Consider the following 24,070-nt stretch of genomic DNA (forward strand, 5'->3'; position numbering starts at 1 on the left):
GATGAAACTTATATATATAAAATCAGCATAAAAATCTAATTCTTTTGATGTATCTATTGGAATCAAAATTCCGTTTTTTAGAGTTTCGGTTACTATTCAGCCGGGTCGCTCCTTACCTACAGTTCGTTACCACGAACTTTTTGATCAAGTAGTTGCAGGCATCAAGCCATGGCTAATTTTGGATTATGGTAGTTCAACTGATTTGTGGTAGTTTAACCCTTGGTAGATTATTTGATTCTATTTTTGGTTTAATCGAGTTCTTTACTTTTCTTTGGAAAACTTATTTTGTGGAAAAAGTTTTTTTTTTGTTAATCTCAAGATAAAAACGTATTGCGCATACAATTGTATTGGAAAGGGGGAGACAGAGAGATTTGACCTTGCGATTGGTCTGAAGAGCCTTTTTGAGAATCCCATAAATTGCCTCTTGTTTGTGCATTTTTGATCAATCTTCCCTCCCCCACCCTATGGAAAATCCCCTTACATCTGCAATTCCCATAGGTGATGGAAATAAGGTTATGACAAGCTTCTTGGGCAATGTTAAAACTTAAAACTGTTATTTAAATACAATTGTTAGGTTGAAAAATTGAGTTCCTGGGGTATCTCAAACTTTTAATCTTGAATCTAGCACCAAGGATGTTGTGGGTATTCAGGTAAGATCGAAGTAGAGTAGAACGTATGGATAGTGTTACCCGTGGTTATAGTAAATAGAAGATTGGCGGGATCGATACAAGAAAATACAGTATATAGGATTGCTGTAATTGGCGTTAAAAGTAAAGATCACTATCTAGTTGTGTCTCGAGTTCTAAAGCTGAAATTTAGGAAGGGTAACTACCTTCCGGGAAGTCCTGAAGTTGGTAGACTCCAGGATAAAATTTGAAGGAAAATTTCCAGGAATAGTTGATTGTAAAACTGGAAAGTCTGAAATTTGAATATTTAGAAGAGGGATGGAGTAATTTTAGGAAAATGGTTTGTGAAGTAGCAGAGGCTGTCTTAGGGAGGAAAGTTAGTAACGCAGCTAAGCATATTAGTGAAAACACTTTAAGCTTGGTAGAAAAGATGAGGAGTTTGTAGAAGGAGTATTTGAGTCAAAGATCTTGTGAGAATATTTGACCGGCCGGGGGGCCTGTCCCCCAAGATTTTTTTATGGTGCCCTTTTTCCCTGTTGTTATTTCTTCTTTTCACTCTTTTTAGAATAAATTTGTCAATTATTGGCACCCTTGTCACGTTGCCCCCCGCCCCCCCCGCCTCAAAATTTTGCTCATTGTTGCCCTTGCCACATTGTCCCCATCCCATCTCCCAAGATTTTGCTCTAGATCCGCCCCTGTATGAGAATAAGAGGAATGTAAGGAAAGTGGAGAGATAATTAAAATAGGAATTAAAGAGATGTGTAGTGGAGGCCACGGACAAAATTGCCCTTCCTACAAATCCAGATCATCCAGAATCTGGAAGATGCACCCAGGTGGCATAAATAATAATATATTGTTCTTGCATGTTGAAAAATTGATCTTGACTTGGCCCAGTTAATGATGGGAACGGGGACGTTATTGGTGATAAAGAAAGTGTTAAAGAGAGAAGGGCAGAACATTTTGAGAATGTGCTAAACCATGACAAAGTTAGAGGAAATGACAGAAAAGAATGAAAAGTTTTGTGAAAATTTGGATGGTGAAGGAAGAGTTAAAGACATTGCTAAAAGGATTGAAAAAATATTTAGGATAACTATAATTAAATCCCTTTATATAAGAAAGGTGAAAAGATTGAATGTGGTGATTACCGGAGGCATTAGCTTGATTTCTATAGAAGACAAATTACTTAGTATGATGGTACTTATGGTTAGACCTAGAGAGGCTGTAGATAAAATTTTGAAAGAAGAATAATGTGGTTTTAGGAAGAAAAGAGGATGTGTCAACCAAAATTTTCATTATTGGATTAATAATTAAGCAGTGTCTGAATGATCCAACCCCTTTAGTCCTCAGTTTTATAGATTATGAAGAAGCGGTTGATTCAGTTGATAGGAGAGCTTTATTGAAGGTCCTATTCATGTATGGCATACCATGCATGATAAATATTCATGTGTGATAAATACATTAAAGTAATTACTGCTATGTACGAAAATAACAATGCTCCGGTAGCAAATAAGATTCGTAGCTGGTTTAATATCGAATCTGGAGTTAAACTGGGTTATGCTATATCCCCCTTTATATGGATCATTTTGATGGACTGTGTCCTACAGAGCACGGCAAAGGCTATGGAAGGAGATGGAATCAAATATAAAGGTAAAATTCTCTTAGACGTAGATTATGCTGATGATTTAAGCAAAGTAGATGAAAATAGCAAAATGAATGAACTTTTAGAGGTTTCTTCGGTTTGTGTGTCCTAGATAAAAATATTGGCAAAATGAATGGCTTTTTTTGAGCTTCTGAGAGTTCAGGATGCAAGAATAAGTTCGAAAATTGATGTTAAGAAGACTAAGTCGCTTAGACTAAAAATAAATGTAGATTAACAGATGATGTTTGGTAACGAATAGATCGATTAAGTGGATAAAACCGACCAAAGAAAAATCCACCATTCAGTAGTGTCTAGGGTTAATTTAAATCTGAATTTTAGGAAGTGTAACTACGTTCCGGGAAGTTGTGACGTTGGTACACTAGGATGAGGTTTTGACAAATTTTTCCAGGAATAGTTGAATACTAAACTAGAGAGTTTAAAATTTGACAATGTACAAGAGGGATGAAATAATTTATGAAAATAGTTTGTGAAGTCGCTGATGGTGTCTTTGGGAAGAAGGTTAGGAACGTAGTTAGGAATATTAGCGAAAATGCTTTGTTTCATACAGAGGAGGAGGGATCCTGTAAAATAATTATTTGAGTGGTAGATCATAAGAAAATAAGAGAAATTCAAAGAAAGTGGAGAAAGCATTAAAATATGAATTAAGGCGGTGTGAAGTGGAGGCCATAGATAAAACTGCCGAATGCCTGGAAGGTGCAGCCAGACGGGATAATAGTAAAATATTGTACTGCCATGTTAATAAATTAAGATAAAATAGTCAATCTTGACTTGTCCCAGTTAAACGTAGGAGCGGGGCTATAGTGAGTGATAAGGAAAGAGTAAAGGAGAGGACGAAAAATCTTGTTTAATCCGGATCTCCAGGGATATAATGAGAGAAGGTATGAGGTGGCTAGGACATGTTCTGTAGATGAAGGATGATAGATTGCCAAAGATTGTCCTTGTCGGCCAACCGAAAAGGAGGTCATCTCCTAATGGGGTCGGGGGATGTTTTATTGGAAAATTAAAAGGGAATGGGAATTTTTTGGGAGGGTGTAAAGAGGGATGCTTTCAATAGATTGGGATGAAGGAGGAGTATGCTCAGTTGTGTTGGCCTCAGGCGGCTTGGTGCAATGAGTTGTTAGTAGTAGTAGTAGATCAAGTGGATAGCTTCACTTACCTAGGTAGCATTATTAGCAAAGATGGTGGATCCAGTGAAGATGTTAAAAGTAGAAAAGCAATACACAGAGTATTAGCTCCCGACATGTTGACTCTAGGTCAGAAAATGAGGTACATAATCCTTGACAATTCCAATGAAATGCCGAAAGCCGAGAATCAGAAGATCTGCCAGTTATTGCATTAGAAATTATATATTTACTTCTAGGAAAATTATTATCATCAACAAATGGAAATCATTTTATTGACCAATTTCTTGATAAAAAATAAGCTTAAGATTTCAATAAGACTCTTCTAAGTTATTTAATCTATCTATATCAAAATCTCTGATACCTCTCAGGGACAAAGCTGAAGGAAGAGTCATCACTTACCAACTACAACCGTCGGTCCGTCGTGAAAATTTCAGAAGAGCGAGGAGCCAAAAAAATGAGCATACCCGATTGAACTTCATTATGGAACACTGAAAGGAAACAAAAACAAAATAGATATTTTGAATTTTGAAAATATGAAAAAAGAGAAAAGAAAATTGAACAAAGATGAAACAAAAAAGGAAGAAAAAAAAATTTCGTTTTACATCCTTCTCTATCATACAACTTGAGAACCAAAGAGTTTATATCTCTATGTTGAAAACATAATTACTGTGCGGCTTCAACAATAATTCAAAAACTTCTTGCGATATCACATACAAATGATGTTATAATGAAAAGTTCGGATTTTGAATGTTATCTAAGCTAAACTAGCCGATCAGACAGGGTGAAATTTCTCAGTCTGAAAAATTCTGTCAAGGAAAAGGAGCTATCTGCCACAAATAAATTATTAAAACAGAATTAAACAGATAAGGAAAAGGTTGATGCTGAAGTAACTGATAATGGAGCATATGTAGTTCGGGCCGTAAAGGATGCTGTATCCCAAGTAGGTACAGGATGGACACATGTTTCGTGCTTCGCCGACACTCTGAATTTGATTGTGGGGGTGCTATTAATGATACTGCTGAATTTTTGCCTCTCGTCCAAAAAGATAGAAATATTGTCAGCCTTTTCAGACGTAGTGTTGTAGCTACCGAGAAGTTGCGTCAGGTTCAAATCTCTATTGACAATGTTTGCATCAAAAAACTGAAACCTGATGTGAGCACTAGAAGGAATTCGCTTCTCACTATGTTACGCACTCTATAAAATTTGAAAGAGTGGGTAACAAGTTTACTTACCCTTCTCGGTAAAGCGCATATCATACTCATTGATAGTGAATGGGGTATAATTTCAAACGTGATTGCGGTGCTTACACCCTTTGAAGAGGCAACTATTGAGCTCTATTCTAAAATCCATTCCCCATCTCGGAAGTACTACCTTTGTCAAAAAATTTGAGACGCTGCTTCGCTCAGGTAAATTTTGGTGGATTCTCAGATGTGGCTGATGAGCTTCGAAAACCTTTGCTGAATAAAATGTATTGTAGGTTTATATGCCTGGGTCACGTCACACCCGTCGCCATTGCCACATATCTTGACCCACGTTTAAAGAAAATGTATATTTCACCTGACGATCTTCTACAAGTTGAGAGCAAAATTGAAAACGAGATAGATTTACCCTTGCTGGCTGTTGAATCTCGAACAGAAGATACAAGTACCATCGCAGTCCCTGCGATGCAGTCATATCAAAATCAAGCCAGTTTTTGGGTTCACATGATGAGGTCCTTATAGTCAATGCAGGACATGCTTCGACAGCAGCCGAATATATCATGGCTCTGCAAACTTTCAATAGGGAGCCAACAGTTTCAAGAGAAACTTGTCCACTCAAGTAGTGGCAGTCTCGTGCAATGGAGTTCCAAAAACACCTGTACGAAGTTGCAATGAAATTCTTGTCTCTGCCTGCTACCAGTGTCCCTTCTGAAAGAGTGTTTTCCAAGACTGGTTAGATAACCACTGAACGGCGGAACCGACTCTCAGGGAAAAACATTGACATGCTGCAGTTTTTAAGTAGCCAGTAGTTTATTTTTCTCTTTTCCTGAGCCCGAATAATTCCAAATAGGGGTTTTTATTACATTCATTTATGTCATCGAAGTTTATTTTTATTGTTTGATTTTATATTATTTGAATTTTGAAAAAAAAGTTATATAAAATACCCTTTATTAACCATTTGCGTTGCTGAACTTCAGCAAATCCATGAGATAGCAAAAAAACTGATCCAAAATATCCATATCGATATATCGAAATAAAAAATATCCATATATCGATTAATCATAATATCGCCCAGCACTATGCATACCAGGTAAATTGGCGGGTCACTTAGCTCTAAAAATCACGTCTACAAAAATATATCTTAAAGAAGGGAAGGGCCTAGAATTTCGGTGACAAAGGGCCAAGTTATTTTCAGGGAAGAGTTTGTTTTGTGAATCCTATTGCTGCATAGGCTTCTAAGACCGAGCCTTATTTTAAATTAATTTAGTCCCAATATATCGAAAGCAAGCATTTACGAGTCCTTCTCAGCCCCTTTCAAGCCTTTATTGCAGTGACTCAACCGCCACCACAACCAATATTTTGGAGGCGGCTGATAATCAAGTTTTATGAAGTTGTTGGTTATGATGTTTTAAGTCAATTACATTTTGGAGAAAGAAAGAGTAGTCTTTTCTCAAATTTTCTCTAAATTTTAAATAGAATGATGTCTCCATTTGATTTAGCCGCTAATTTGTTTCTTACGGCCTAATTAACCACAGATAATGTCACTATCACTGAAAATATTTTTTTCAATTTCATCAAACAAATTCTATGTTCTATTGACAGATTATTTGAACGTTGAAAAAATGATAAAGATGAGGTCTAGATGTTCTTGAAAAGTTTTGAAAATTTTTATCGATCCTCACTTAAGGCCCATTAGCCAATGAGATTTTACTAATACCGAGATTTAGCTGCCGCTAATTTGAGCCAACAAGATTTTTCTTAGAATTTTCTAATTGTCTGAAGACATCTATAAAAGATCCCGATTGGTTCAAATTAGCATTAGTTAGATTCGATATTGGTAAAATCTCATTGTGAATGGGCCTTTAGTGTCTTCAATATGTTTTTTTCTTATAATTTTTGTGTCTATCTTTCACCACATGTAAACGTGAAAAGGAGTGAGTAAACGTTGTGGGATTTCCCCTCTGACATTTAAATAGAGGTATTGTCTCAGATGCATTGTTATCTTTAATTATTGCACATTGGTTATCTAGTTGCCTTTATCTCTCTAAAAAGAATAACATCTACGGTAAGTAAAAATCAAAATCAGTTCCGATTTGCGTTTTGTTGTTGCTTAGTATAAAAAGGTGAGTTTTTTGCACCAGATAACCCGGTTCATTAATTATATTTATATTTGATAAGATTACTCAATTCACTCAGTTTTTCGAAGTCTTTAAAATGGACTTGACCCTTTTCGAGTCCATTGTTGCATTTGTTATTTTCGAGTTTTGTTCATATTCTAGCAATATATCAAAATGGAAAATGTAAACATAGATAACCAATAGGTTACACGGGGGGAAATAAGCACGTACGCGGGTGGGGGGGGGGTTATTGCTTTGGAGTTCTGGCATTTAGGAGGGGGCGCAAATTTGGGACAACAACTGAGAAAATAGGATAATTTAAATGAAAAATGCAAGACCAATAATAACGAATCGTGTTTTTTGGAAGAGGAGGGAGGACTTTGAACAACAGCCTGCAAGCGCTGCTTCGCTTTAAATAAAAACGAAAACTAGGTGAACAGTGTGAACATACAAGAAAATTGGAAAATATACAGATATTGGGCACTATAAATCATTATCTAAGAAATCAAGAATTAATAAAAAACGATGCAAATTCATCTCCTAAGTGGGCACCCGGTAATAATTCTTAAATTTTAAATGGGATATCCCTGAGAATGAAAAGTAATTGTCATCCATGAAATGATGCATATTTGGAATGTATGCTGAAATAAGATTCACAAAAGAAAAAAAAGATCTGGAAAAAGGACGGATAGAAAAAAAAAATTCTGGATCACACCAAATATCTAACAATCTTCTTTCTAAATCTTCTAGCATATCAGACTAGCACCAAGATTGGACGAAGGGAAGATTTATAGTCCATTTTTTTTTTATATAAATATGTGAGTTAAATCAATATGAGGTAGATCACTTGATTTCAGTTAATCAATTCTCTAACGTGTAGGGGAGAACGGGTTGTACATCCTCCTTTAAAATTCCGAACGGCATCCCCTAAAAAATATTATAGACTTGCACAACAAAGAAGAAGCAGGTTCTATTTCAAAAGATTTTTGAAACTTTTCAGGTTTACGTCCGACATGTCTGTAGGGATGTTGTGGATGTCAACCCCCCAAAGCCCTCAGAGCAAGGGCCATAAGCTATGCAATTTGCCCTTTGTTTATATATAGTATTTCTTATTGGGATAGAGGGTATGTTTGACCTTTGGTGTTCAAAAAGAAAAAATGTATTCAAGTGAAGATTTCAGAGAATTGAAGGGAGTGTTGAAATAAATCGCAACATGTTACGTGCATACTGGCTGTCAAAAGGGGAAAACTCAGGAATGACTAAGGATATTAAGATGAAATTTTGAGAGAATGATGAGGGGGATAATCAATTCGTCAAGGGCATGTTGAGAGGGATGTTGAACTGACCAAAAGGTACCATGTGCATCTTACCACTATTGCTACTGTTACGACTGCTACTTCTTCTGAGGTTAGGTCTATTAAGGTGAGACTTTCTGGGAACATTTAGGGGGGTGTTGAAGTAAATCGAAACACACTGTGTGCATTCAGGCTTCCAAAAGTATGTATGAGTAATTTCTCAGGATTAGTTCTAAGTATTAAGTTGAAAATTTCAGGGCGTATCGAAAGGGACGTTGAACTAACTAAAAGGTACTCTGTGTGTACTGCTACTGCTGCTACCTCTGCTTATCACCGTTATTGCTATAACTACTACTACTGAGGCTAATGGTAGGAAGTTGAAACTTTCATGGGGTGTTCAGGGGATCTTGAACTAATTAAAAACATGCTCTCTACAAGGAGGTTGTAAAAATGGCGTATCAGCAGTATCCCAGGAATGGTCTTGAGTATTAAGTTGAAACTTTCAGGACATGCTAAGGTTAATGGTGAAAATATAAAATGGTCAAACTGCTGCAACTACTAACACTAACTACTAAATTTCCTGCTGAAACTGCTACTGCTACGACTACTACTACGGCGACTACTACTAGCACTACTATAGATAAAGGAGTTACAGTGAAACTTTCGGGGAACGTTGAAGACGATAATGAACTAAATTGAAACACGCTACGTATGTGGATGCAGGCTATTAAAAGGCCGTAGCAGCTATATCTCAGGAACTTTTTAGAGTATTATTGAAACTTTCAGTGCCTGTTAAGGGGGATGTTGAACCAACCAAAAGGTACTATATGTGTACTACACCTACTACTGCTACTAATACTACTATTAAGGCCAAGTGTATTAAGGAGACATTTTTAAAATATGTTGGGGGGGTATGGTAAATTAAATTGAAACACCCTGTAGGTATGTAGGCTGTAAAATGACCGTATCAGCGATATATCAAGACCATCTTAGAGTATTAGGATGAAACTTTCAGAGCATGGTGATGGGTATGCCGAGCTAATAAAAATGCACTATTTGCTTACTACTACTACTAGTAATAGTAGTACCACTATTCCTGTTACTACTAATATTACTAAGGCTAATGGTATTAACTTGGAGATTTCTGAAACTGTTGAGGGGGATGTTGGGCTACATAAAAACGCATTATGCGCATGCAGGTTATCAACAGGACGTATAGACAAATTTCAGAAACAGTTTAAAGTATTAAGTTGAGGAGGGAATGCTATACTAGACCAAAAAGGCACAACATGAATACTAATACTGATTATTGCTAATACTATCACTACTATTGCTAATCCTGCTCTTATTGTTGCTTCTACTAGGATATAAGGTATAAAGGTATAGCCATAACCCTATATCCTAGAATAGGGTATACAGTAGAAGCTTTCACGGAAAAAGTGCAAATTATGTTATGGTCTTCAGAAGGCATGGGGTCGTTACCCCTACTCTTCTTAGTTTCTGCTCGTTTGAGTTCAACTCGGTTATTTATTGTAATTTCTGTTCGTTTTGGTTTTCATTTATCTGTTGATGGTGATTTGTGGTGGTTTTACGCTTGGAAAATTATTTGACTTTATTTCTGCTCCGTTTTGGTTTAATTAGCTCTTTACTTCTCTTTGAAAAACTTATTTTGTGGAAAACGTTTTTTTAGATCAATCAGGGGATAACAACGCAACGCCTCTTTTGTGAAAAATCTGTCTCATTATGAGCAATTCCACAAATATATTAAATCATTTATTAATCCCTTTTCCTGGATATATTCCTTTTTTTATCCGGCTAGGTATTTAAAGCGTCTAAGCTGACACGTCACGTGTCTTATCTATGGTTTTATTGTATTTATTCAAGATCTAAATTTGTCGAATCGTTTCGGATAGGCAGTTTCTAGAGCTTTGGAACCTAATAATTGTTTTTTTCCTATGTGCATTTTTTTTAACTTAGAAAGTAAAATTCACTGTAATTAAATTTTAAACCGGTAACAATAAAAATTCTTCATTTTTCAATTTCTGCAGAAGTTGCCAAATTTTCAGTGGTATCAATTCACAAAAATGTAGAGGTGGGAGGGCCAACAATTTTTTTCGAATCTAGGGGAGGGGGGGAATTTTTTTTTGGAAATATTTCCATGAAAATACAAAAAAGACGTTTTACACTAAAATACACGAAAATAATATTTTTCAAAATCTGCAGGGGGGGGGGGGTGAATCTATGAGGAGCAAATGCCTCCATGCCCCTACCATCAATTGGCACCCCTACACATGGGCACCCATAAGGGGGGGGGCAGGAGGGGGCGCTAGCTCCCTCCTGGCTGAATGATGCTGCCTAATTTTGTATATTTTGTTTTGAAATTTCTATTATATAGCATTAAAAATGTCAATTAGACCAGGTAAGCCCCCCCTGGAATTCAGCTTATGGGCGCTCATGCCCCTACATGATTTGCCATGTGCTAAAACCTGACCTGAAATGTTGCTTTTGTTGGTCCTCAGACCAGTCCTTCTTAAGCTTTTTCTTTCCACAGAACTCCTAAAGATTGTTGAAAATTTTGCGGCACAACATACCACAAAAAAATAATAATAATACACCACTAAAAATAGCGATTGAGGAACAAATGTGCTATAAATTACCATAAAGTGGTGTGAAAACATTGAATGACAAAAAGCGTTTTTTATCTGCTTAAATATGCTGCAATTTCAACTGACACAGATTTAACGAAATTATTAAGCTGGGGCTATTTAGTAATGATAAGCTTATATGCCTAGACGAATATGAAATAATTGTTAAATTTTTTCACAATTAAAAAAAGTTTGGTTGAATAGGAAGATGAGTCTGTGAACCAAGATTAAAGTAATGGAAGCTATAAAGATGAAAGTGGTCAAGTATCAAGTAGCGGTCGATTAGCAACCAGCCCCCTTCCTCGCCCGTCATTTCCCCAAACACTTCCAGTCAAAATTTTGAGATATCCTTTTTGTTCAGCGTAGTTGAAAGGTGGATTGATGGATAATATGAAAGTTGGGAAGAGGAAAAATGAGGTAGAATAGGAAGATGAGTCTGGGAACCAAGATTAGAGTATTGGGAGCTACAATGATGACCATGGTCAAGCATGGTTTTGAAATGTGGGTGCTCCGAATAACGGAGGAGGTTTTGATAGATATTTTCCAGAGGAATTGTCTGTTGATTATTTCGGGTGTCTGTCGGACTGAACTTATTTCAAACAACAAGCTGTCCAAAAAACGTGGTTCTATCCTGCTTTATAAGGCTATAGTGAGAGAAAGGTTGAGATGGCTAGACACGTTCTACGGATGAAGGATGAAAGATTGCCAAAAATTGTCCTTTTTGGGTTAACCCTCTAGAGCTAAACGAAAAGCAGATCGTCCCCAAATGGTAGAGGAAGAGGTCGTAGGAAAGGATTTAAAGAGAATTGGGACTTCTTGGGAGGGTGTAAAAGGCTAGCCTTTGAATAGATTGGAATAGAGGAGGAGCGCGCGCAGCAGTGTTGGCTTCAGGGGGCTTGATGCCGCAGTGAGTTGTTAGTAGAAGTAGTAATATGAAATAACATATCGTCATTTATTCTCAAATCAATTAAAAAATTTTTTCCACAAAATCATTTTTTTCAAAGAAAAGTTAAGAACTCCATTAAACCAAAAATGAGCAAAAATAAAATCAAACAATCTACCAAGCGTGAAACTACCACAAAACTGCATCGATAAATAAATGAAACCCAAAACAAACAGAAATTACAATATATAGCAAAGGCACATTCAAAACGACCATAAATTAACATTAGTATGCTTCAAAACCTCTTCGCCTTTCCAAGGCAAGATCATAATTTGCACTTAAGTGAAAAATATAAATTTTTTTATTCTCTTAACTTTAATCAATCAAATAATGTTAACATTTTGGTTACTAAATATCAGTATGTGTATATTAAAATGACAATGCACATTCATTTGTATTTTTTTCAGTAAAGTGCAAATTATGTTCTTTCCCTTTTTGAGTTTCTACGACAACACTTTCTATAAAGACCTTATATTTCCACAGGGCATAACTTATAACCCTTGCCTTGAGGGCTGTTGTCATCCTCAAAGACATGATTTCCGGACCTTTCAACTTCGTTGAACAAAATGGTTATCTCAAAATTTAAATTGGATGTGACTGGGTAAACGGTAGGCGTGAGAGGGGGGTTAGTTGCCCTCCAATCACTTTCAACTATTAAAAAGGGCACTAGCTGTTTCAATTTCCAACCGAATGATTCCTTTTTGAGTTTTCTACGACAACGCTTTCTATTAAAAAAACAACCTTATATGCCCCCAAGGCATAATTACAACCCTTGCCCTGAGGGCTGGGGGGGGGGGAGTGTCATCCTTAAAGATATAATTTCTGGACCTTTCAACTACTTTGAACAAAATGGTTATCTTCAATTTTTAATTGGATGTGTTTGGAGTAACTGTTGGCGTGGAAGTGTCGTTAGCTATCTTCAAATCACTTTTGACTATTAAAAAGGGAACCAACAACTTAAACTCCCGATCGAATAAACCCATTCTGAAGTTTTCTACGACAACGGTTTCTATAAAAACCTTATGGGCCCCCCAGCGCATAACTTACAATCTTTGCCCTGAGGGCTGTGGGGGGTGGGGTATTATCCTCAAAGACCTAATTTCCAGAACTTTCAACCACGTTGAACAAAATGGCGATCTCAAAATTTTTATTTGATGTGTTTGGGGAAAAGGTGGGCGTGAGAGGGGGGTTAGTTGTCGTCCAATCAGTTCTAACTATTAAAAAGGGCACTAGTCCTTTGAATTTTCAATTAAGTGAGCCTTTTTTGAAGTTTCTACGACAACACTTTCTATATAAACATTATATGCCAACAGGGCATAACTTGTAACCCTTGCCCTGAGGGCTGTGGGGGAGTGTCCTCCTCAAAAACATAATTTCTATCTGGAAATCAACTACGTTGAATAAAATCACTATACAAAAATTTTTATTGAATGGGTTTCGGGAACTAGTGGGCGTGGAAGGGATGTTAATTGCCTTCCAATCACTTTCGGCTATTAAAAAGGGTACAATGCGCTCCAATTTCCAATCGAATGAGCCCTGTTCGAAGTTTCTACGACAACTCCTTCGATACGAAGTGCCCTGGTCTAAAGAAAAAATAAATAAATAATACATTGTGCCAACATCATTCTTTATTTAGGCAGCGCGATTGCACTGCCTATGATATCAAATGGCCAATGTCTAATTAGAACTTTGAATAAATTAGAATACCCAATATCACCCAAGTATGAAATAAAACTCTGTAGAGTTTTGGGATTCGGGATTTCAGGACCCCTGACAATGTAGTCTAGTATTCACGTTATGCATAATATGCCACAGCACAAAGTTTAAGAACTCTACGCTGTGAGGTTAATGGGATTTCAAGATCTCTCTCAGACATTTTGTCTTCCAAAGGCCTACAAACACCTTTACTATGCCACATTGGGTCCCTTATTATTTCTTGTATATATTAATGATCTAAATGGATGCCTCAAACAGCTATCAACGCCAAGGTACAATAATGGCCCAATGATACTCAGTTTACAATCGCAGCGAAAACAAAAGCGGATTTGAAAAATGGCATGAAACAAGAAATTGTGATAATCGAGACGTGGACGCAATTGAACAAACTGCTTGTTAATCAGAAGAAAACAATGTTCATGTTATATAGCAGAAGTACAAATTACTATCCATGTATTGAAGAAATTGAGTTAGAAAATGGACATATAAAACGGAAAAGTATTGTAAAGGATCTTGGTGTCATGGTAGAAGAATGCCTAAGTTTTAAAGATCATATTGCATTTATAAGTCTGAAATTAGCCCAACATATTGGAAATCTACGGAAGCTGAAAATTTCTTTCCTCGAAAACATTATTAGAATGTTATATTTTTCTCTTATTCACCCGTATTTGTTGTACTGTGTAACGGTTTGGTCGTCGACGTTCACTAGCCATTTATATCCGCTCCGTCTGTTACAAAATAAAGCTGTAAGACTTTTGACCAATGACTTGTTCCAGAATTCAGTAAGATCAAGGTATCACCAATTAAAATTTTTGCCATTTTTTCGGTTTGGTTAAATTTTATGCAAATTTGTTTATGCATATATTTTTTCCTAATTTATTACTTGCATGTTTTTCCGAATTTTATAAAGAAAAGGAACATAGTTATGAAACTAGAAATGTTGAATTAGTTAGAACGCCGGTTCAAATTACTACCAGATCTAAGTCTTCAAAACGTAAGCGATGAAACGATGCTTTTTGTTTTACCGCATGCGGACTTTGACTTCTACTGCCTTTAGTTCTAAGGTCACAAACAATCATTTTTTTCAGAACTGTATGAAGTTGAAGAAGTGAGAGTGATTTTTGCGGAGCAGAAGATGAAGGCGAAACTGTTCCATTACATTCACACTCAGGGGAAGGCTATTTTATGTAGTGTTCCACTGCATCTAGTTCTGAGGACGTAGGGAGTGATGTTTTTTTTCATAGCCGTACGGAGCTGAAAAAGGCACTGGTTTTGGTAGAGCTGAACGTAAAGCGGACTTCAATTGCTCCGTTGTCATTCACGCTCAGCGAAAGGGTGCCTGAACAATATAATATTTTTTTAGCCCTATATGAAGCTGAAGAAGTAAGAGTCTGGTTCTTCTTTGGATTGTTATGGAGCCACTTTTGAATAATTTTACCACTCGGAATCCAATTCCAGGCCCTAGAATACGTTGCTGTTTAACTGAGAGTGATTATTGCGGAATTGAAAACGATAGCGACTCCGCTTTCTCTTGGCATTCGTGCTCCACGGAAAGGCTGCCTGACTTATCAGGACAGTAGAGATGCCTCAGGAGGTCGTGACGGGACTCCTTATATGGGCATAGAATACTGACGGGACTCCATATATGGGCATGGACTCCCTAGGGAGAAAGATTGCGTAATCGGTCAATGACCTCTTTTTCCAAGGTCGATTTATTTGATGTTTCTATGTGTAATAACTCCGGAACGAAGGTTGCACATGCGCATTGAATTCTAACGGGAACAATGTTATTGATCTAGGACTCGAGGGGGAAGTGAATTTCCGAGAACTTGATTGCGTAATCGATCGTGAATGTTATGATCCAGAAATAGTATTTGTTGTTGTTGCTCTCGCCAAATGTTATGAGTTTCCCGGAAACAGTTAGATCACGTGTTTCCTTCTCAGCCAATCAGCGAGTCGGTTACATATTAGCAGCGGGGTGAATATAAAGAAAGGATTTTTTCTATAGTTTTATTAGTCTGTGAATATAATTCAATGAGTGAGAAGAAGAACAGTTTGACTTTACTCATTTTGATATATATTTGTGATGGCGATGAGTGGAATGTTTACCCTATTAGAAGTTGATAGTGGAGTTGATGATAATAGTACAAGAGCACCAAACATTGCGGTGTAAATCACGAAAGGATCCCTTCTTTGTCTGGAATGGGATGCAGTATATTCAAGATATGTGATATCCTTGAGCAAATTTAAAATGGAGGATCAATTATGTTTTGCCGCTAAAGTTGATATAGCACATGTGAACAGACTTCAATGTGCTTTAAGTGCATTGGTGAAACATATAGAAGACAATAAACAGTATCGTTAAATATACATGCTCTGTATTATTGATGTTGTTATAATTATTCAATAAAATTGTTTCGAAATCGAAAATGTTCTCTTTCTTTTCTGGTTCAGTCTAGAGTCAGCAGACGGAGTGAAAGGATTGACAAATGAATTAATTTGAGAAAGAGAGAATTAGATCAAATCTAGTGTTTATGGAAAAACATTTTGATTTTAGATGATGATTTTCTCGAGTTATCTCTTAAACGCAGGATATTCTGTCGTCAGGGAACACTTGACAATATAATGAAAACTGATTCTCCCCCATTGGACTATTGCATAAAACTTTTAAGATATGATTCAAATGCTTATAGTCAATTTATTGATATATTAATTGGAACAAAGCAGAATCATATTGTGGATATACTTTTGAAAATATTGCCAATGGATTCAATGTAGATGGCTCCCCCCATCATTCGAAAGAGGTAACGCCACAGAGCTACTCCTCTCTCCCCCATTTCCCTCTCATTGAATTTATCGAACGAAGAGGATCAGTTTCGTTTTAGCTGTGAGTGAGTTGACATCGGAAACCGAAAAATGTTCTATATATGTCCATTGTGCATGTACACTCTTGGCAGTTGGAATCTATGTGAGAATTGTACAATTATTGGTGACTATAGTGAAAAGTGTAAATTATGTAATCCTTGTAAATTACATAGAGGCTATGCAGTACAAATTAAAGGATGTAATTCATGTCCTTGAGGAGGTGTGTGACTCTCATCCTAGAGGGCACCTGTGCTCCAATTGTCACTATGATAAATGTGATCAGTGGGAGAATACTTACCCCGCTATGATTGGAAAGAATCCTAAACGTGATTTTAGTTTATTTCTACGAGATTGGTATCGTCGTGGATTTAAATTATTCTGGGAAGAGGAATCTGGTCTACGATTCAACTGTTGGGGTAACAAGACAATCTGGTTTGTACGTCGTCGTTGTGATGACATCTCCTACTACGACTATAAACCGAGTGATTTTTATTTGGCAGATACTGAATGTGATTCACCATTTGAAAACATTGTATGTGATATTGCTTCAAATAGACAGATTGAAACTCGCGAATTTCATAATATGAATGCAAATAGTATCATTGACTATACAAAGAGATATGACAAGAGTGAAGTTACATTGTACTGTGGAAAATGTGACCCTGACTTTGCAGTCAATCAAGATGAATATACAGTGAATCCAAATGATTTACCAACATTAGTGGTTCACGACAGTTGCCTATACATCGAAGATGAAGAAATCTAAAGTGAAGATTTAAAGACAATGTTGTATATATATGAATTTTATTAATAAACAAATTTACAAACAATTTTTAAGCACTTTACTCTTATGGCACTGAAATCAATACTATATAGGTTTGAGAGGATATTTTCCACTAGAAAGTCAATCAGACGAGGATTGTCAACATAAATGTGGAGAAAGTGCTTTTAAGTATAGCCGCGACATCGGAACACAAAATATAGTAGTGTATGGAAGCCACATCTTTTACTCGCTAGATCCTGCACCCTCTTCCGATTTTGAATAATAGTTTTCCCACTACTATCGATATAGTAGCTGATGTGGGGTGAGTAAAATGTATATGGTAGACCAAGAGGATCAAAAAATTCAATCGCCGTTATTCTTTGAAGGATGAACAGCCAATGACCCGTCAGCACAGTCGACGGACTGCTATTAACAATAATCAAGGTATTGTTGACACTTTGAATTTTTCCAAGATAGTCCGAGGGCAGACAATAGGATTTGTACTGGGACATGTAGGGGTCCATATTAAATACACTGATTATTTGACTGGTGTTCAAGGCGCCAAGTCTAGTAGAACACTGCCTTCGGGAGTGATTTCCCAATAGGTTTCATATTGATTTAGTGAGATTAGTGCAAAAATCTCAGCCAATGGGTTGGCAAATGTACACTCTAAACGCACAGTCCCCATACGTACTATACTCATATCCTGTGTGCCCGACAAATCCAATACAATGACACCATGTGTTTTAGCAAACATATCTTCGGTTATACCATTTTCAAATAGTTGAGAGTCATGATCTAGGGTTTGAATGGTCAACTCGTACAATGTTCTATAGGATTTATCAAAAGATAGATTGTAGAGTGGGATGCCGTTTACTTTGCACACAAGAGATGAAAGTCCAAACATCTCGAATTTATGTGGGCATTCAGTCCATGATCCTATTGCACTGGCGCTTTTTACAAATGCCAAAGCGAGTTTTGACGGAATTTCACCATTGATAAAGGATGAATAGGTTAAGGTGCGTGACCCCAGTGCAATATGACGCTGATTGGTGATTGTATGAGGAACAAGTAGTTTAATATTGTTGCCATTTGCTCTCAGTTTTTCCACGGCCAAAGCAACAGAACTCATGACCTGTTGTTTGCGTACATGAAGTATTGCCGAGGTGAGGGAGAGACTTACATCGGGATTGGCAGCAAGTTCTTTTCTCAATATGAAATTGGAGGATGCAAGCGTTAGTTTTATATCCACTTTAACATTGGGTGGTAGCCATTGGGGTATATTAAATATTTTATGTTGTATTTTTCCAACTAGATGTAATTCACTAGTTGTAGCATTTTTAAGTGCATCTGTACTATTAGTATCAGTAATATATTCATATCCATTGGAGGTGCCTCTTAATTCCTTGTATGACTTGTGTGTAATCAAGATTAATTTCACATAGCTTTCATAATTTCAGAGATAGTTGCTAGTGCTCACCAGCGTGCCATTGATGTAGACACTGATTTGACGAAATAAATTATGTAGTATACAATTTTCATAGGATATTCCATCAACCCGAATCGGCAATGAATTATCGGATTTCCGGACTTTCATTTGCAAATCTATAAATGTTGAAGGCATTTCCATAAAGTGGTCTTCATTGGAATAAATTTTAAAGTGGATATTATCGGAGAGGGGTTGTTTTGGATAAAATTGTTCATAGTATCCATGTTTGACACTCACATCAACATTTTCTGCATTGAATAGATTCAATGAGGAGGTGATTGAAGGTTGAGAATCCTTATGCAGTAGGTAGGACATTTTAGGGGAAGAAATCTAGTTTCGATCTGACAATTTTCTTTCTGGGACTTCTGTTTACAGCATATGTCCACTTTTTCCTTCTTTTCTTTGACAAGAGTGATGATGTCTTTTGTTTCCGACCTGAGTAGAAACTGATGAAGGATGCATTGTTTCTTGACCTTTTTAAGCCTTTACCATTTTGTTTTAATCTCTCGCCAAGGGTTCGCGCACTGGACCTAAGATTTTCCGAAGCACTTTTTCTTAAAATCCTTGCCAGAGCCCCAATCGTATAGTGTAGAGGAGGCAAAATCTGTTGCAGCCGGTACAAGATATTTTCTAGCCGGAGGTAGTGAAGAGCGAAACAGCTTAGCAAACCAACTGCCAAGACCATAGCCAGACATTGACGAGCGACCTTTGTAGTAGTCCATTCCATTGCCCTGTTGTCTTGGACCAAGAGTTTTAACATAGCAGTCAATATCAGGACAAGTGAATACCACTTTTTTATTAGACATCTTGCTGTTGAACGATGGGTCGAAAATGGCATGTAATCACAGCCAACCCTTTTGAAATTGCTATGGGAAACTTCCAATTCGGTTCTTAGTGTTAACTGACAGAGTTCCAAATAGTAAATGTTTACAGGAATATATTGATGATGATTTATATTGTAGTGATGATTATGTTCTTAATTGGTTTTTTGTTAAAGAACTCGCAGGAGGGTAAAATTTGAATTAATGAACCGTGATGTTTTCACAAATGAAGCATAGAGAAATATACAGGTGTTTGTGGAGAAGGCAGGCAGGTAGTCAGCGAAAATGAAATTAGTGTTTCCGGCACTTTTACCATTGATTATATTGAGCTTAAAGCCAAGAAAATCCTTTATATTATCGTTGAGAATAACCTTTTCACTGGCAATAGGTGAACTAATATAGATCTTGCCCTCCTCTTTTGAATAGTTGAAATTAAAAGCCCCCTTTTTACGAGCAGAAATTCTTTTATTAATAGAACGACATAAATGATTCATACAGGTGAGTTCCTCATAGGGTAATTCAATATATGGATAATCCATCCAATTGATTTTTTGAATTTGTTCTTGATCACTTGTTGGTGGCGGCGGCCAATCATAGGGTCTAATTTTTATTTCATATTTACGATCCTTTCTCAGGATGTCATAGGTATTTTTGAGAATACAGTCGACAAGAGCCACTTCATACTTTCCGTTATCCAATTTATGGTGGGGGTGAGTTTCTGCCAATAATTAATTTTTCTATGCAATTCATTGTAGAGAGGAAATAGATCATTGGCCTTGATTTCTAAAAATCAATCCTACGACATTTTTGAAGTATTCAAAACTGACCCAAGAATCAAAATCCGAGCTGTATCCTAGTCAACGAACGAACACCTGTCTCTTATTGTGGCATGTGCGACTCTTTAATATCTTTTCAATTTGATAAATTTCACTAGTGTTTCTAACTTTTTGCAGTTCATATTCATAAAAACCGCCGAGAATCTCATCATCTTTGGTGTCTCGCAGTCGATATGTCGTGGGCTCGGTGTCCAGGATTTGATACTTTAAAAAGTTCAGTGCTCCATAAATAATTCCCCTTTTCAAAAATATTGGTGGTTCTATTAATTCAAACAGTATCACCAACATTGAATTTCTTCTTTTTTTTCTCTTTTTCACCATTGGAGTATTGCTTTAGAAAAGCATCAAATATATTTTCATTCTAGTGAACATCCCGAGGGCTTGAGTTGGACAGAGATCGATGGGATCGATGGTTGTATATCTGCATGATTTTATCTAAATCATGAATAAAAGCCGGTGTATTTTTCAGGTTAAAATATCTTGAAATTAATAGACGAATTGTTCTTATTAATCGTTCAGCCAATGCAGCCTTTATCGGGCTGTGACTATGATAAAGTATTTTATTATATTTCAAAAGAACCTTTTGTGCATGGGTATTAACAAATTCACTACCACGATCCGATTGAATTTTTCTATAAGAATCCTGTTCTAGAATACTTTCAATGGCCCTAGCAAGTCCAACACCTCTCTTTGATCGCAGTGGACTGGCATATAGATATCGACTACGGATACTGATTGCCACCAGAATATATCTATAGGGCGCAGTGTGAGTTTGTTGAAGTGCGTCTAGAGTTTAAAGATCCGTTTGCATTATATGCAGAGGTAAAAGGGCTTTAGTTTGTCGATATTGTTTGCTGCGAAGCATGTGATTCAGATGTAGTGTGTAACTCGGTTCATTCTCTAGATACTGTTTTGCATTTTTCAATGTAATGGTGCCGGAGACATCTTTGGAAAGCGTTTTGGGAGAACTTAAACTTCCTGCTTCGCCAATATTTTCATAGAAACCTTTCAGAACTTCATCCATTTTGAGCGTAAACACGTAGTGTAATGTCCACTCCCCTTTTGCACACTGGTGGGCGAATCAATTCGTCTTCGCTTTTGACTAGCAGCCACAGGTGTTGTAAAATCAGTGACGCTGCTAGTATCTTCAAATATGGAATCTTCTTCTTTTTTAAATGTTGGTGTTGGAGGACTATATTCTCTTAGTTTCTTTAGAATTTGCTTATTGCCAATAAGACTTTTGGGAAAGTTTGATACACAAGGAAAGGTGTATAGATTATCGTCAAAGAATATAAGTCCTTTACGATTCATTACCATATCACAAATTAAATCAACTAGATTATAACTTTTTCCCTGAATTATAATTCGTTTTCCTGTGCTCTCAACTTGAACTTGATCGCCAGTTTCCAACATGAGATAAGATAATACTCTTTTACTCTATTCTCGATAGGTGAGTGGCAATAGGTTTCCAATTTTCAATAAAATCGAATTCAATTCCTTCTCCTTTGATGTTGCTTCAGAATCTTGAGGAGATGTTTCCTGTTTAGAGGGGTCAGTGGCGACAGTGGGTCTCTCACGATATGGTTTATGTTTGTCCACACGTCGCAATGCATCTTGAAGTAAAAGCAGTTTTTTGTCATCGGCAATATTCTCGTCGTTAATGAATTTCCTTAGATTGTCTTCAAAATGTTCGACGGGTGAGAGGACAAGTTCAAATGGTGTCAATTTATAGGGTTTTGCCATTCTCACTAGAGAAAACTGTTTACAAGTCCTGCAATTATCGGTAGTAAAAGTGTGAAGAAGCAACCGCCCGCTTGAGGGAATCGTTTTCTTTTAAATTTTTTCCCCGTGTTTTTAAAATCCCAGGCGCGTACCGTTGAACGATGTTGCTTTGCCTGTTGTCTAACACCTTCTGACAGTTGAACATTGCCCTCAGTTAAATTTAAAAAAAGTTCAGATATTAGATTAATGAAATCATTGTCAACCCCATGTTTGAGTATAGCCTTCCTAAGCAATGGTTTTGAAGTGCTTAAAACGGAAAACAGATGTCGTTGTTCGTGTAGTTTCTTCAGTGTCATAATGGCGACTGATAGCCTTTTCTACTGTTCACCGGTAGATATACTGTAATTTGTTTGTCGAAAATGTCGGTGACTAGACGTAGATCCTCAGGTGTGCTCTGATTAAGCTCCAGCAAATTGTACCCATAGGGGTTGTTTGTCATGTTTGTTTACGCTTAAAATATACTTTTAGGAGTGCCTGGTTATATCTGCTTTTTGAGTTTTTGGAGCAAGATAGAATCACGAACGACTCGATAGATAATATAGACGGTGCAATTCAATGCAAGGGTTCGCATACATTTGCTCTGATGAAACAGATTGTGTAGAACCAGAGTAACGGACATGTGTTCATGGTGGGAGCGAACAGTGAACAATTGTAGCATTGCCTGTGAGAACTGTTCAATGGATTCAGCCAAATCATCAATAATCAGCCATGAGCTCGATTCAATACTACTGAAAACATCAAGTCGCCGTATGAATTGTATTGGTATGGCTATGGCAACAGCTTTTATTTTATCATAGGTCTCATGCCAAATACTATAGCAATGTTGGATTTTTTTCGGTTTTTCCAAAAACATTTTATCGCAATTTTGAATTATTTTAGCAAAAAGCGTTGTTTTCCCCGACATTGAGGGCCCACGCAGAAACGATCTGAAGGGTGTTTTAAATTAATACATGCTGCTGACAACAGTCGGACTACAACTAACTGTAAATCATACGTGTCCAATGAATAAGTAGCAATAATTTCCACATGGATCTATCTATTCAAGAACAACAAAAAAAACAATATTTCATGGCAGCATTTATTTCGACACTGCATGAAAACGAATATTTGTAGTCAACATGAACAATGATAAAAATAACACTTGTTCAACAAGAACAGTTGACAAAATTTCTCCGGTCAACATGAAAACTCTATTTGTTCAACATGAACTGCAATGATAACACTTTATGTACAATATAAAACACTTTTGTCCATCAGCAGCACTTATTGTCTTTAAAAAAACACTTTTCTATACAACACTTTTCTGTCCATCTTTTAAAGCACTTATTGTCAACTTAAACACTTTTCTGTACAAAAAAAACAAAACACTTTTCTATACAACAACAACAAAAAAACAGAAAACACACTTGAAAATACACTCAGGGAACTAGTAGCACAGTTGAACTTGATTACGGTGAATTTAAAGGTGGTGTCCCCCCCCCCCACCCCCCGGGGGCCACAGGGCCGAAGGCCGGCCAGCCATGGGCTGAACCCCCCCCTGGGCGGCCGTGGGAAGTGACCCCCCTCCCCCCGGGAACGGCGGTGGAAAAAAACACTAGAAGAGTTATCGTCACTGCGACTGCTGCTACAGGTTAGTGGATGGGTTAGTGGTTAGGTTAAGGTAGTGAGATTGGGATTAGTTAATCTATGAACAGGTTGGGTGGTGGTTAGTTGGTTAGGTTAATTTATCCAGACCAAGTTGATTGCGATAGTCTATGCATTCAACTCGGTCTGAAATACGGTAGTGGCCGTGGGGTAGGACACTCACACCATTCTCGAGCACATAGACTTTGTCGGATATGCACGATATTGCATTCTTTTCTACTCTCACAGTATAATTTCTATACTGTAGAGAGCAAATAGCAAGCACTTGTGCTCTTGGCACTAGGCTACTTTCTACACAGTCTCTGTACACGCTCATGTTGAAATTGCTCTTTACAAAATGTGTAGGCACCCCTTTACACGCCTTCTTTTCATCCCCACTATGAGTTTCCAAGCAATAAACTTTGGGGCCCGGGAACACCCCCGGGATATCAAATCACTCCCCGTCTCTGATTTTAACATTAATAGTTGGTTGGGGGCTTGACGTTTCACCAACTCAGGGTAGAGTGATGTATTCCAGTTGGTGAAATCCATCCGCGAGCTCATGT

General features: G+C 37.1%; 1 protein-coding gene across 2 annotated transcripts in view; it reads left to right on the plus strand.

Annotated features, from left to right (window-relative positions):
- Positions 1-6,480: 6,480 nt before the first annotated feature.
- Positions 6,481-24,070, plus strand: part of LOC148948892 (uncharacterized) — a 52,929-nt gene continuing 35,339 nt past the window's right edge. Inside the window, exon 1 of one of the 2 annotated variants that reach the window (XM_089094804.1) lies at positions 6,481-6,587. The gene's annotated coding sequence lies outside the window, so the exon portion shown is untranslated. Of the gene's footprint in view, positions 6,588-6,701; positions 6,733-24,070 lie in introns of those variants that run through there. The other variant, XM_089094803.1, reaches the window with a different exon arrangement.

The sequence above is a fragment of the Artemia sp. Qi Xiang Cuo genome, chromosome 9, assembly GCF_049724085.1.
Source record: "Artemia sp. Qi Xiang Cuo chromosome 9, ASM4972408v1, whole genome shotgun sequence".
NCBI lineage: Eukaryota > Metazoa > Arthropoda > Branchiopoda > Anostraca > Artemiidae > Artemia > Artemia sp. Qi Xiang Cuo.